This window comes from Salmo trutta, chromosome 17 (assembly GCF_901001165.1).
Source record: "Salmo trutta chromosome 17, fSalTru1.1, whole genome shotgun sequence".
In the NCBI taxonomy this organism is placed as follows: Eukaryota; Metazoa; Chordata; class Actinopteri; order Salmoniformes; family Salmonidae; genus Salmo; species Salmo trutta.
In genome coordinates this window covers 58,965,340-58,981,473 of record NC_042973.1, presented here as the reverse complement: position 1 = coordinate 58,981,473, position 16,134 = coordinate 58,965,340, and the positions used below count along the sequence as shown (strand labels likewise).

The 16,134-nt window shown below is 42.7% G+C and overlaps 2 long non-coding RNA genes across 2 annotated transcripts; both read left to right on the top strand.

The window, feature by feature from the left end:
- The first annotated feature begins 2,544 nt into the window (after window positions 1–2,544).
- LOC115152501 (uncharacterized) lies at window positions 2,545–15,720 on the top strand. Its single transcript, XR_003867514.1, has 3 exons — window positions 2,545–2,556; window positions 8,221–8,224; window positions 15,552–15,720. It is a non-coding gene; the product is annotated as an uncharacterized LOC115152501 (long non-coding RNA).
- On the top strand, window positions 7,208–8,070 carry LOC115152499 (uncharacterized). Its single transcript, XR_003867512.1, has 2 exons — window positions 7,208–7,242; window positions 7,625–8,070. It is a non-coding gene; the product is annotated as an uncharacterized LOC115152499 (long non-coding RNA).
- Window positions 15,721–16,134: the final 414 nt, after the last annotated feature.

The window sequence follows — 16,134 nt, the reverse complement described above, 5'->3', positions numbered from 1 at the left end:
AGCAGGAGTCCCATCAGAAACCTCTGTCCACCATAGCAGGAGTCCATCAGAAACCTCTGTCCACCATAGCAGGAGTCCATCAAAGACCTCTGTCCACCATAGCAGGAGTCCATCAGAAACCTCTGTCCACCATAGCAGGAGTCCATCAGAAACCTCTGTCCACCATAGCAGGAGTCCATCAGAAACCTCTGTCCACCGTAGCAGGAGTCCATCAGAAACCTCTGTCCACCATAGCAGGAGTCCATCAGAAACCTCTGTCCACCGTAGCAGGAGTCCATCAGAAACCTCTGTCCACCATAGCAGGAGTCCATCAGAAACCTCTGTCCACCATAGCAGGAGTCCCATCAGAAACCTCTGTCCACCATAGCAGGAGTCCATCAGAAACCTCTGCCCACCATAGCAGGAGCCCCGTCGGAGACCACAGAGTTGACTTCTTCGAATGACAAGCCATGCTGAGTAAACAATTCTTGCAGCTTTGTGAATAGGATGTCCCCGGTGGTGTGTCCTTCCAGTGGAACGTCCCCGGCGGTGTGTCCTTCCAGGGGAACGTCCCCGGCGGTGTGTCCTTCCAGGGGAACGTCCCCGGCGGTGTGTCCTTCCAGGGGAACGTCCCCGGCGGTGTGTCCTTCCAGGGGAACGTCCCCGGAGGTGTGTCCTTCCAGGGGAATCAGTGCCAGTAGCTCTTCTTTAAAGTCATTTCCATGAAAATAACGGACATATACACACAACTGTGCTACATCGGTGTTGTCAGTTCTCTCATCAATAGCCAGGGGAAATGCTCAGCCTGACTGAGCCCCTCCAGAACAATCCTATGCACATCATCCGCCAGAGCACGGACACGGCGTCCGGCTGTTGATGCAGACTGGGGCACCTGTTTGACAGACGCAATTATGCTATCCATAGACTGGTCTGTAGCCAATTCCTCCAAAAACTGTCACCATGCTCTTTTTAAATAGCTCTGCGTCTGTGAAGGGCATGTTGTGTTTGGTTAGAACCCAGGATGCTTTTAGGAAAGCACTTGTGACCTTCTGTTGTTGGGTCAGGCCACGAAGGAGGATTCTACTGCCGTGTTTGTAGCTTGTAGTTAATGCTTCAGTGTTTCTGCTTCAGGCCTCTGTCTGGGGCGGGAAGGCCACTTTGAAAGTACCATGTTTAGATTCATAATGCCGTCTGAGATTGAATTCTTTGCAAACATTTTTATTGCAACAAGACACACTGGCTTGGCATTGGAGAAAGATGGTAAGATTAATGCATATCTCTCTGTCCGTTCTTCCCTGAAACTTTGATTATCATCATCCACCTTTCTTTTGTTACTTTTTGAGAGCGACATGTTCTCTTGCTATCAAGCTCATTGTTCTGAATGAATGTTGATATTAATAAAGTAGTGTAGACTACAGTAGGCTACGTAGACCTGTTTTTCCCCACCAATCAACGGACAGAGAAATAAACAAAAAGTTATAATTGAATAGAGATATTGGTGATTTTATGAACTTAATCAGATCTAAATTATTTTATTGTCACTCATTGTTATGCGGTGATGCGCACTGTGTCGCCAGTGCGCATTCACAGCCCGGTGAGCTCTGTGCCTGCCCCACGTACCAGGCCTCCAGTGAGTCTATCCAGCCTGGTACGCCCTGTTCCTGCTCCTCGCACTTGCCCTGAGGTGCGTGTCACCAGTCAGGCGCCACCTGTTCCAGCCCCACGCATCAGGTCTCTAGTGCGCCTGCCCAGTCCGGTGTGTCTTGTTCCTGCTCCTCGCCCTGAGGTGTGTGTTACCAGTCTGGCGCCACCTGTGCCAGCCCCACGCATCAGGCCTCCAGTACGCCTTCCCAGTCCAGAGCTTCCGGCAACATCCCCCAGTCCGGAGCCTCCATCGACGTTCCCCAGTCCGGTGAGACCTGTTCCGGCTCCACGTAAAAAGCCTCCAGTGATGATCCATGGTTCGAAGCCTCCAATGATGATCCATGGCACGAAGCCTCCAGTGATGATCCATGACATGAAGCCTCCAGTGATGATCCATGGCCCGGAGTCTCCAGTGATAATCCATGGCAAGAAGCCTGTAGGGATGATCCATGGCCCGGAGCCTCCAGTGATGATCCATGGCACGAAGACTCCAGTGATGATCCATGGCACGGAGCCACCAGTGGTGATCCATGGCACGGAACCTCCAGTGGTGATCCACGGCGCGGAGCCTGCAATGATGATCCACGGCGCGGAGCCTGCAGCGACGGCCCGCAGTCCGGAACCTCCTGAGACGGCCCGCTGTCCAGAGTCTTCAGCGACGGTCCGCAGTCCAGAACCTCCGGTGATGATCCAAGGTCCGGTGACACAAAAGCAGAGGGATCAGCGGGCGGAGAGGGGGTTACGCCCCGAACCGGAGCCGCCGCCTCTGCTGGAGGATCCGCGGGATGAGAAGGTTCTGCGTACTGCATCAGAGCCGCCATAGACATTAGTCACCCTCCTTAACCCTCCCTTTTTTGTTGTTTTTTTTGTTTAGGTGCATCCGGAGTCCGCACCTTTGGGGGGGGTACTGTCACGTCCTGACCATAGAAAGCTGTTCTTTTCTATGGTAGAGTAGGTCAGGGCGTGACAGGGGGGTTTTCTAGTTTAGTTTTTCTATGTTGTTTTCTAGTTTTGTATTTCTATGTTGGGTTTTGTTTGGGATGATCTCCAATTAGAGGCAGCTGGTCATCGTTGTCTCCTTAATTGGAGATCATACTTAAGTAGGTGTTTTTCCCACCTGGGTTTGTGTGAGATTGTTTTTGAGTAGTGTATGTTTCACCTCTGCATCACGGTTTGTTGTTTTTTTGTTCTTTAGTTTATGTGTCTGTATTGCATAGTTTCACAGTTCAATAAAATATGTGGAACGATAATCACGCTGCACTTTGGTCAGCTCCTCTCTATGACAACCGTGACACCCGAAGCCAAATCTAGTTGACAAACCCTGTTTTATAGTATGTCATGGCCTTTTCTGGCCAACTGCTGTTATGTTTATGATATACTATGGTGTTGTGTCACTAGACTTTGACCAGATATTATTGCATCCAAAGATCAACTGTACCTAGAACATAGATACAGAGCCACTTGTCATCAGGAAGCTGCTCTCTCAGCACAACGGAAAATATCTCAATGACTTGACATGTTCTGGTTGTGAATTCAGGCGACAAGGTAAGAATCTTCCCAGGGATTATTGTAAAGTGTGTAGAGAAATTAAATGTATGGTGTTATTTTAATATAGTGACTGACAGTAAAACACTCAGATCTAACAGTCCATTTCACCTGGGACAGTTATGTGACAGTTCAATCATACAAAATGGTGCTAACTGGGCGTCGGCAAGTCAAATTCAAAAACACATTGTTCATATATTCGTATATTGTGGTTATTTTACAATTTGTATATTTTTATGTATAAGTTGTAAATCGTCTTTCAAAATATCGTAAAATTTGTTTTCAAAATTACAATGATCTCCTGCTTCCTGTGTAATTTGGTTTGAAACCACTGAACATACTTTTATTAACATTGATATTATGAACTGAATTCAGTAACAGCATAATAATATCACACCTGTTGAACAAAGCAACACACTAGAATGAGAGAAATTATTAAAAGAGAAAGTGAGACATTATTATTATTATTAGTTAAACTACATGGAGAAAAGGTTAAAAATATCAGTCACGACTACATGTTCATGTGATGCATTAAATCACCTGACTGTTTGGATGTATCTGTTAGTAAATGTTTTATTTCTAAGAGATAATGAATATAAGAGAACAATTGACATTCAAGAACTAGTTGTCACTGTGTTAACCTCAACCAACATGCTGGATCTCTGTTTAGTTGTCACTGTGTTGACCACAACCAACATGCTGGATCTCTGTTTAGTTGTCACTGTGTTAACCACAACCAACATGCTGGATCTCTGTTTAGTTGTCACTGTGTTAACCACAACCAACATGCTGGATCTCTGTTTAGTTGTCACTGTGTTAACCACAACCAACATGCTGGATCTCTGTTTAGTTGTCACTGTGTTAACCACAACCAACATGCTGGATCTCTGTTTAGTTGTCACTGTGTTAACCACAACCAACATGCTGGATCTCTGATTAGTTGTTACTGTGTTAACCACAACCAACATGCTGGATCTCTGTTTAGTTGTCACTGTGTTAACCACAACCAACATGCTGGATCTCTGTTTAGTTGTCACTGTGTTAACCACAACCAACATGCTGGATCTCTGTTTAGTTGTTACTGTGTTAACCACAACCAACATGCTGGATCTCTGTTTAGTTGACACTGTGTTAACCACAACCAACATGTTGGATCTCTGTTTAGTTGTCACTGTGTTAACCACAACCAACATGCTGGATCTCTGTTTAGTTGTCACTGTGTTAACCACAACCAACATGCTGGATCTCTGTTTAGTTGTCACTGTGTTAACCACAACCAACATGCTGGATCTCTGTTTAGTTGTCACTGTGTTGACCACAACCAACATGCTGGATCTCTGTTTAGTTGTCACTGTGTTAACCACAACCAACATGCTGGATCTCTGTTTAGTTGTCACTGTGTTAACCACAACCAACATGCTGGATCTCTGTTTAGTTGTCACTGTGTTAACCACAACCAACATGCTGGATCTCTGTTTAGTTGTCACTGTGTTGACCACAACCAACATGCTGGATCTCTGTTTAGTTGTCACTGTGTTAACCACAACCAACATGCTGGATCTCTGTTTAGTTGTCACTGTGTTAACCACAACCAACATGCTGGATCTCTGTTTAGTTGTCACTGTGTTGACCACAACCAACATGCTGGATCTCTGTTTAGTTGTCACTGTGTTAACCACAACCAACATGCTGGATCTCTGTTTAGTTGTCACTGTGTTAACCACAAATAACATGCTGGATCTCTGTTTAGGGGACAGTTCTCTAAAATGAGTCTCTCTGGGGAGAGAGAGGAGGGGGGCCCTGCCTCTAAAATGAGTCTCTCTGGGGAGAGAGAGGAGGGGGGCCCTGCCTCTAAAACGGATCTCTCTGGGGGACATGACACCAAAGCTAAGAGGTAAGATGACAATTTTATGAAGAATGAATTATGTTTATTTCTATAATAAATAGCTATCTTAAGATGAATGCACTTATTGTAAATCTCTCTGGATAAGAGCATCTGCTAAATCAGGGGTTCTCAATCCGGGGTCTGTGGAGGTACTGCAGGGGTTCCACGGCACCCTGACTGTACTCGTTGCAATGTAACACATTTGATAGAATTTTCACATGACACGACCACTTTGCCTGCTCTTAATTATTGCCTAATATAATGGAATGCATATTTTTTTAACCAATTCTGATCGTTGTTACAATAAGAATTTTGACAATATTCCCGTTATATCAACACACTCCTCACACCCGTTTAACAACTCTAAATAGCTTTGGCATAGTAGGCATCAAGTCCCTTGACAATAATGTTGCCTACAACGTTGCATACAATGTTCATTTTCATCGAACACAGATTACGCCCGAGATGCCTTCAATTAGCCTAATTTATAGCCACGCCCAATTTAGGATTATTTTTTAACAACGTAATGTTGCGCTCCAAAGGGATAACTTGAAATAACATGATGTAGAAAATTAAATAATCTAAATAAAAACGTGTTTATTTTACACTCTTAGAAAAGAAGGTTCCTTATAGAACCAAAAAGGCTTCTATCACTTCCTTAATATATGGAACCACTAAAAGTGATATATATTTTTGGGTTCAGTGAAGAAGAACCTCTAGAGTTCTGATCAATGAAAGGTGATTGTTTTGAGGATGTGAACCCAGCAGCCCTCCAGTGGTCAGATCAATTACTCCTGTTTTTACCAGCGCCCGGCCCGGGATATAAACCAGCCACCTTTCAGCCACAGGTCCAACTCCTGCTACAGCTCCAACTCCTTAGCCGCTGGGCGAAAACCTGAGTTAATCTTGGGAAATTAGCATAAATTAATCTGCCAAAATGAAGACAAAATGCTTTGGAGACATACATGGTATCACTTGTTATACATAATTATTATACATAAATCATTGCCAAAAGCACAAGACATATATTATTTATGGATTTATCATATCAAATATGAAAACAGTATTTTTAACTACTCCAAAGCATTTGCATGTGGCTCAGGAACCACTGACTCACTGCATTATTCTATAGTATTATCAAGACACCTGCTGTTAACTCTTAACTACTTAGGACAGCTCACGATGTGTCCTAAATATCTGCCGACTAGGTTGGACTAGAGACTTCATGCATAGCTTTAATTTATACCCATAAGTGTAAAATGTCTTTAATCTCAGCACTTATTCGACCAATTTTCTTCTCTGAGACGCTTTGTGGACATGGGCCCAGATCTCCAAATATTGTTATAAAAAACTTATGATGTTTGTTTTACATAATAATAAAAAATGAATATTACTAATGTAACCCACTGTAAAGACTGGGTTTAGTTGATTGTGTTGCACTGCTCATGTCCGCGTTCTGGACCTTCCCGCGTCCACGTACAGAACTGTCCGCGTCCACGTACAGAACTGTCCGCGTCCCCGTACAGAACTGTCCGCGTCCACGTACAGAACTGTCCGCGTCCCCGTACAGAACTGTCCGCGTCCACGTACATTGTGGCGCCAAACATATTGTCCGGTTACGCGCAGAGTGGGCTGAGGTGATTTTGGGGAATAACGACTGAGTTTGTTACAGTGTTGAAACGCTGAAGTTTATTGTTCAGTTATCTTTTTGCTTTACGGTCAGGGACAGTATGAGTGTAGCCAGATCCTTTTCACTCTCTATCCTCGTTTCATTTTGTGTTTCACCGGATTCGTCATCGAGACGAGGGACAGACGAACGACCTGCTAGCTAGCCTAGCTAGTCGGTACAGCTCGGTAAGCTAGCTAGTTACTAATTAGTAGCATCGTAGTTCTCCTTCTCTCTCGTTGACGGATGCTGGCTACCTCTGTCCGGTTCTCCTCTCTTCACTAGATGGACGGTAACTTTAGTGTTTAACCCCTCTGTGTCCAAGGACCAATCTTTTGAATATTATTTTCGGGGCTCCTCAGTAGGCTGGACACATTCCGTTTTTAACAATGTTTTTAATCATTTATATCAGACTATCTGACAGGCTACCTCTACCTATTGAATAGTGAGGTGTAAATAGTGAGGTATTGAATAGTGAGGTGTAAATAGTGAGGTATTGAATAGTGAGGTATTGAATAGTGAGGTGTAAATAGTGAGGTATTGAATAGTGAGGTGTTGAATAGTGAGGTATTGAATAGTGAGGTATTGAATAGTGAGGTGTAAATAGTGAGGTATTGAATAGTGAGGTATTGAATAGTGAGGTATTGAGTAGTGAGGTGTTGAATAGTGAGGTATTGAATAGTGAGGTATTGAATAGTGAGGTGTGAATAGTGAGGTATTGAATAGTGAGGTATTGAATAGTGAGGTGTAAATAGTGAGGTATTGAATAGTGAGGTATTGAATAGTGAGGTATTGAATAGTGAGGTGTAAATAGTGAGGTAAAAATAGTGAGGTATTGAATAGTGAGGTATTGAATAGTGAGGTATTGAATAGTGAGGTGTAAATAGTGAGGTAAAAATAGTGAGGTATTGAATAGTGAGGTGTAAATAGTGAGGTATTGAACCCCGGGTAGATAATCAGTAGTACATACATTATAAAAATCATGTTAATATTTGATATTGGGAGTAAACAACCTCAGTATACATACATTGTAAAACATCATCTTAATATCTGATATTGGGAGTAAACAACCTCGGAGTAGAAAAGACAAGAAGGCGTCTTCCAGCCCACCAATAAATGACATAATTCAACCCTCCCGGTTAGTAAATTTACCTCGACATGCCCCTTGAGAAGGCGAGTGAGAGTGAAGTGAAGACACCAGCTGTTTAGCGGGGCTGAGTTGACTTCATGTGCGAGAAGGCAGAGCAGGTGGATGCTGGTTGATGAATGTACTGGGAAAATACGTTTTTCTAGACCAGAGATGACTGAATTAATGTTCAGGCTTATTGATAATCGTTATATTAATGAAGTGTAAAACATGAGCATAAAAACAGGTCATAATAAACATGAATCATCGTTATATTACTAAACATTGAATCATAATAATATTACTTTACAGTAATCTGTTAAATGCTTTTTCAGTCCTTCCTCTTGCGTTAGCGGTGTGTAAAGGGACAGAAAGAAGCGTGGGGAGTGGTGGTGTATCCAGGGAGAAAACTAATCTAATCTTCTGAAATTTAATTTGTGGTCTTATGCTCCCATCTATTGGAATTATGTAACAACTGCAGTAGTGCTGAAAAATGTGTTATTCCTTACTAAAGTAGTAATTACTGAGAATTACTAGTTAATTTATCACTTACAATCATAAAATAACCACTTATACCATAACAAACAATTAAACTGACATAAACCAAAATCACTATATATGTAGTTATTTAGTTAATTACCAAATTGAGCCGGTCGGTCACATTTGAGAGTGAGGGAGATATATAGCATTTTGCACAAAAAAACATGATTTTTGTCTCTCTGAAATGAAACCATCAAGTGATAGATTTTAAACAAATCCTTGTCTGTGAGAGATGTAATAATTAATACATAATTTCTTTAAACAATAAAAGCTAATTTCTGTAAAGTGATATGTTGCGTTTTGGAATGAAACTCTTCTTATGTTTCCCATCTGAGATCAGAGTAGATGAGAGATGTAATGTTTGTCTCTGTTGTGTTGAAGACCAATCAAGCAGGAGAGACCAAACTCCCCTGTACCCAGCTGTGTGTCCATGAAGAGTGACTGGTCTATGGATCATCCTATATTCTTTAGAGAGGGAGACTTTTCTACTGAACAAAGGTAAGAAGAACTCATGGGTCATGGTCAGTGAGTTAAACAACACTGTCTCTAGTCATTTCTCCTCTCCCATTTTCTCATTTCTTTTTGTTGTTTTCATAATCCACAGGCTAATCCTTTTATCCATTTATATAGCCCTAAAACAATATTAAACAAACACATCGTTCCCTCTCTCTCTGTGTGTGTGTGTGTGTGTGTGTGTGTGTGTGTGTGTGTGTGTGTGTGTGTGTGTGTGTGTGTGTGTGTGTGTGTGTGTGTGTGTGTGTGTGTGTGTGTGTGTGTGTGTGTACTGTAATCTCATGTTTTGTCTACAGAAACCAACAGGAGAGATCAGAGTCAGAGATTCTCAGTGGTCAGTCTTCCCAGAGTCATCAAACAGACCTGGACTCTATATTCAGTGTATGTGATCCTGTTATGTACATTTGTTTTTGTTTACCTCAAGTAAAGTTGATCTGTCAATCATTCATTAATGTGTTAATGAGAAAGCATTTATTCTCTTGCTTAACTTATTTACTTGATTTATTTCAGTTGCTTGAAGAGAAAATTATGACATTTGTGAAGAACGAGCTGAAGATGTTCAAGAGGATTCTTAGTCCAGAACTCCCAGAAGGCTTTGAGAGTCAGAAGCAGGATGAGGAAGTGGTGGATGCTGAAGATGAGAAGCAGGAGAGCAGTGCCAGAGAGGGGGCTCTGAAGATCACACTGCACGTCCTGAGGAAAATGAACCAGAAGGAGCTTGCTGACACACTGGAGAACTGTAAGATCTGTCTGCCTCATGTTGAATGCTGTTTTAAAACATTTAAAAGCTGTAGCTAAAGTACAGCTAAAGTAGCTGTGTAACTCAATGATATTGTAGCAGCCTTAACACAACACCTAGTGACCTCATCAAGTAGCAGCAGGGATGTGATGTGGTGATTAATTTAGAGAGAGAGAGAGAGAGAGAGAGAGAGAGGAGAGCAAGAGGAGAGCCAGAGGAGAGAGGAGAGCCAGAGGAGAGAGGAGAGCCACAGAGAGAGCCACAGGGAGAGCCACAGAGAGAGAGACAGAGAGAGAGAGACACAGGAAAACCTGGCTCCCTGTAGAGGAAAGGCTGTGCAACCGCTGCACAACAGTAGAACCTGAGACGGAGCTGCATTTCCTGACAAAATGTAAAAAATATAAAACAATTAGAGAGTGTCATTTCCCCAAATTTGAAACCCTTATTCAAGGTTTCAAAGACCTCTCTGATGAGAGTAGGCTACCCGTCCTGTTGGGGGAGGACGCAGAGAGCTGTGGGTTGGCAGCGCACTACATTGCTGCCTGCCATAAGTTGAGGGACAGTGTCTGACAGACCAACCAACCAATCCCATTGACAATTTTGATTCTTACTATTTTCATATTGTAAGGTTGGCAATATGTACATTGCTCCGTCATGCCAATAAAGCGAATTGAATTGAGAGACAGAGGAGAGACAGAGGAGAGAGAGAGACAACATTAATAATACCAATAATAATATAATCAGTCACACCAGTCTGTAATGCATTATGAAAACATTTACACATTTATACAGTCAGATAAGAGAATAAATGATTATAATTTAAAATGTTATAACAGTCCTATAATACTGTAGTTATTTAAACAGACGTAATATTAATATCCTCTGTGTTATTTCTAGATTCAGATGAGCTTGCTGTGATTTGCCAACGTGAACTCAAATCTAATCTAAAGAAGAAGTTTCAATGTGTATTTGAGGGGATCGCTAAACAAGGAAACCCAACACTTCTCAATAAGATCTACACAGAGCTCTACATCACAGAGGGTGGAACAGGAGAGGTCAATAATGAACATGAGCTGAGACAGATTGAGACAACAACCAGGAAACAAGCAAGACCAGAGACTGCAATCAAATGTAACGACATCTTCAAACCCTTAACCGGACAAGACAAACGTATCAGAACTGTGCTGACAAAGGGAGTCGCTGGCATTGGAAAAACAGTCTCTGTGCAGAAGTTCATTCTGGACTGGGCTGAAGGAAAAGCAAATCAGGATGTTCAATTTGTGTTTTCATTCCCTTTCCGGGAGCTGAATTTGATGAAAGAGGACAAACACACTTTCATTGAACTTCTCAATCACTTCTCAATGGAAACCAAACAATCAGGAATCTCCATCTACAACAAGTACAAAGTTCTGTTCATCTTTGATGGTCTGGATGAGTGCCGACTGCCCCTAGACTTCCAGAATAACAAGATCTGTTGGGACGTCACAAAGTCAACCTCAGTGGATGTTCTGCTGACAAATCTCATCAAGGGAAATCTGCTTCCCTCTGCTCTCCTCTGGATAACTACCCGACCTGCAGCAGCCAATAGGATCCCTTCAGAGTGTGTTGACCAGGTGACAGAGGTACGAGGGTTCAATGACCCACAGAAGGAGGAGTACTTCAGGAAGAGATTCAGGGATGAGGACCTGGCCAACAGAATCATCTCACACATAAAGACATCAAGGAGCCTCCACATCATGTGCCACATTCCAGTCTTCTGTTGGATTTCTGCAGCAGTCCTTGAACACATGCTGAAACATAAGAGAGAAGAGATGCCCAAGACTCTGACTGAGATGTACACACACCTTGTGGTGTTTCATACCAAACAGAAAAATGAAAAGTATCTTGGGAAAGAAGAGACAGGTCCACACTTGAATAATGAGAGCATTCTGTCACTGGGAAAACTGGCTTTTCAACAGCTAGTGAAGGGCAATCTGATTTTCTATGAAGAAGACCTGAAAGAGGCTGGCATTGATGTCAATGAAGCCTCAGTGTACTCAGGATTGTGCACACAGATCTTTAAAGAGGAATGTGGGCTGTACCAAGACAAGGTGTACTGCTTTGTTCATCTGAGCATTCAGGAGTTTCTGGCTGCTGTGTATGTGTTCCTCTCATTCATCAACAACAATGAGAATCTAATTGACAAAAAGCAAACAAACGACAAGCCTGAAGTTACTTTCTACAAGAGTGCTGTGGATAAAGCATTACAAAGTGAGACAGGAAACCTGGACCTGTTCCTCCGCTTCCTTCTGGGCCTCTCACTGGAGTCCAATCAGAAGCACTTACGAGGTCTACTGACAAAGACAAGAAGCAGCTCACAGATCCATGAAGAAACAGTCAAGTACATCAAGAAGAAGATCAGGGAGAATCCCTCTCCAGAGAGGTGCATCAATCTGTTCCACTGTCTGAATGAACTGAATGACCATTCTCTAGTGGAGGAGATCCAAAGCTTCCTGAGCTCAGGAAGTCTCTCAAAACCCAACCTGTCACCTGCACAGTGGTCAGCTCTGGTCTTTGTGTTGCTGACTTCAGAAAAGGAGCTGGATGTGTTTGACCTGAAGAAATACTCCAGATCAGAGGAAACTCTTCTGAGGCTGCTGCCAGTTGCCAAAGCCTCCAGAGCTGTTCTGTGAGTACATCAAATTACATATAAGAACTAATCATCAGGAAGAAATATTACGTTTAGATAAAAATATGTATTATAATATGTATATAATATTATGTTGAATAACATATTGAATAAATGCTTTGATTTTCACATTAGTATAACAATATGACCATACAATTCTAGGAGACGGAAGATGAATCTATATGCTGTTTGAGAGAATAAACCAAATGAATCTGCCATTGTCCTTCTACACTACTGGTGTTAAATTAACAATGTGTTTGTGAAGTCATGATGATCTCGTTGCAGGCTGTCAGGCTGTGGAGTCACAGAGAAAGCCTGTGCTTCTCTGGTCTCAGCTCTGAGGTCAAACCCCTCACACCTGAGAGAGCTGGACCTGAGTAACAATGACCTGAAGGATTCAGGAGTGAAGCTGCTCTCTGCTGGACTGGGGAATCCCCACTGCAGACTGGAGACTCTGAGGTCAGTATTCCTGTAGTTGGTCAACAAGTGATAATTGTTCACCAGATCCACATGTGTTTACCAGACACACATAGTCCACACCATATGTGTTTGGACAGTGAAGCCTACAGTTTTAAATGTGGTGCTATGCTCCAGAATTTTGGATTTGAGATCGAATGTTTCATATTAGTTGACAGTACAGAATGTCACCATTTATTGGTTGTGTTTTGGATTATGTTTTTCCTAATAGAAACTGAATGGTGAATAATGTCCTGTCATTTTGGAGTCACTTCACTTGTATTGTCAGTAAGAAGAGAACATGTTTCTGAACACTCTGGACGGTTCTGACTTAGAATATGTGGACAACTACAAATACCTAGGTGTCTGGTTAGACTGTAAACTCTCCTTCCAGACTCACTATAAGCATCTCCAATCCAAAATTAAATCTAGAATTGGCTTCCTATTTCGCAACATAGCATCCTTCACTCATGCTGCCAAACATACCCTTATAAAACTGACCATCCTACCGATACTCGACTTCGGCGATGTCATTTACAAAATAGCCTCCAATACCCTACTCAATAAATTGAATGCAGTCTATCACAGTGCCATCCGTTTTGTCACCAAAGCCCCATATACAGTGGGGGGAAAAAGTATTTGATCCCCTGCTGATTTTGTACGTTTGCCCGCTGACAAAGAAAGGATCAGTCTATAATTTTAATGGTAGGTTTATTTGAACAGTGAGAGACAGAATAACAACATAAACATCCAGAAAAACTCATGTCAGAAATGTTATAAATTGATTTGCATTTTAATGAGGGAAATAAGTATTTGACCCCCTCTCAATCAGAAAGATTTCTGGCTCCCAGGTGTCTATTATACAGGTAACGAGCTGAGATTAGGAGCACACTCTTAAGTAAAGGGAGTGCTCCTAACCGCAACTTGTTACCTGTAAAAAAAGACACCTGTCCACAGAAGCAATCAATCAGATTCCAAACTCTCCACCATGGCCAAGACCAAAGAGCTCTCCAAGGATGTCAGGGACAAGATTGTAGACCTACACAAGGCTGGAATGGGCTACACGACCATCGCCAACAGCTTGGTGAGAAGGTGACAACATTTGGTGCGATTATTCGCAAATGGAAGAAACACAAAAGAACTGTCAATACCTCTCGGCCTGGGGCTCCATGCAAGATCTCACCTCGTGGAGTTGCAATGATCATGAGAACGGTGAGGAATCAGCCCAGAACTACACGGGGGGATCTTGTCAATGATCTCAAGGCAGCTGGGACCATAGTCACCAAGAAAACAATTGGTAACACACTACGCCGTGAAGGACTGAAATCCTGCAGCGCCCGCAAGGTCCCCCTGCTCAAGAAAGCACATATACATGCCCGTCTGAAGTTTGCCAATGAACATCTGAAGGACTCAGAGGACAACTGGTGAAAGTGTTGTGGTCAGATGAGACCAAAATGGAGCTCTTTGACATCAACTCAACGCGCCGTGTTTGAAGGAGGAGGAATGCTGCCTATGACCACAAGAACACCATCTCCACCGTCAAACATGGAGGTGGAAACATTATGCTTTGGGGGTGTTTTTCTGCTAAGGGGACAGGACAACTTCACTGCATCAAAGGGACGATAGACGGGGCCATGTACCGTCAAATCTTGGGTGAGAACCTCCTTCCCTCAGCCAGGGCATTGAAAATGGATTGTGGATGGGTATTCCAGCATGACAGAGACCCAAAACACACGGCCAAGGCAACAAAGGAGTGGCTCAAGAAGAAGCACATTAAGTTCCTGGAATGGCCTAGCCAGTCTCCAGACCTTAATCCCATAGAAAATATGTGGAGGGAGATGAAGTTTCAAGTTGCCAAACGTCAGCCTTGAAACCTTAATGACTTGGAGAAGATCTGCAAAGAGGAGTGGGACAAAATCCCTCCTGAGATGTGTGCAAACCTGGTGGCCAACTACAAGAAACGTCTGACCTCTGTGATTGCCAACAAGGGTTTTGCCACCAAGTACTAAGTAATGTTTTGCAGAGGGATCAAATACTTATTTCCCACATTAAAATGCAAATAATTCTATAACATTTTTGACATGTGTTTTTTCAGGATTTTTTTGCTGTTATTCTGTCTCTCACTGTTCAAATAAACCTACCATTCAAATTATAGACTGATCATTTTTTTGTAAGTGGGCAAACATACAAAATCAGCAGGGGATCAAATGCTTCATACTCGTCGCTAAACCCACTGGCTCCAGGTCATCTACAAGACCCTGCTAGGTAAAGTCCCCCCTTATCTCAGCTCGCTGGTCACCATAGCAGCACCCACCTGTAGCACGCGCTCCAGCAGGTATATCTCCCTGGTCACTCCCAAAGCCAATTCCTCCTTCGGCCGCCTCTTCTTCCAGTTCTCTGCTGCCAATGACTGGAACGAACTACAAAAATCTCTAAAACTGGAAACACTTATCTCCCTCACTAGCTTTAAGCACCAGCTGTCAGAGCAGCTCACAGATCACTGCACCTGTACATAGCCCATCTATAATTTAGCCCAACTACCTCTTCCCCTACTGTATTTATTTATTTATTTAGCTCCTTTGCACCCCATTATTTCTACTTTGCACTTTCTTCCACTTCCACTGCATCTTCCACTGCAAAACACTGTCTGTCTTTTGACTGATACTGCTTTTAAACTGGTCTGGTCAGTCTACTCAAATATTTGTACTATACATGTTTCTATCTGCAGGCAAAACTTTGATCATTTGTAATTTATAATATGATACATTAATTTCTGAATAGGTATCACAGGTATCATTTTAATACAACCTGTCTGTCATTGTATTTCTTCTGTGTTGGCAGACTCACTGGCTGTAAACTCACAGACACATCCTGTAAAGTGTTGGCCTCAGTTCTCAGTTCAAACCCCTCACACCTGAGAGAGCTGGACCTGAGTAACAATGACCTGAAGGATTCAGGAGTGAAGCTGCTCTCTGCTGGACTGGGGAATCCCCACTGCAGACTGGAGACTCTGAGGTCAGTATTCCTGTAGTTGGTCAACAAGTGTTTTGTTGTAGCCTCTGTTATTGGTAATGGTGAGAGGTTAGCATGTTTTGTTGTAGCCTCTGTTATTGGTAATGGTGGGAGGTTAGCAAGTTTTGTTGTATCCTCTGTTATTGGTAATGGTGAGAGGTTAGCATGTTTTGTTGTAGTCTCTGTTATTGGTAATGGTGAGAGGTTAGCATGTTTTGTTGTAGTCTCTGTTATTGGTAATGGTGGGAGGTTAGCATGTTTTGTTGTAGTCTCTGTTATTGGTGATGGTGAGAGGTTAGCATGTTCTGTTGTAGCCTCTGTTATTGGTAATGGTGAGAGGTTAGCATGTTTTGTTGTAGTC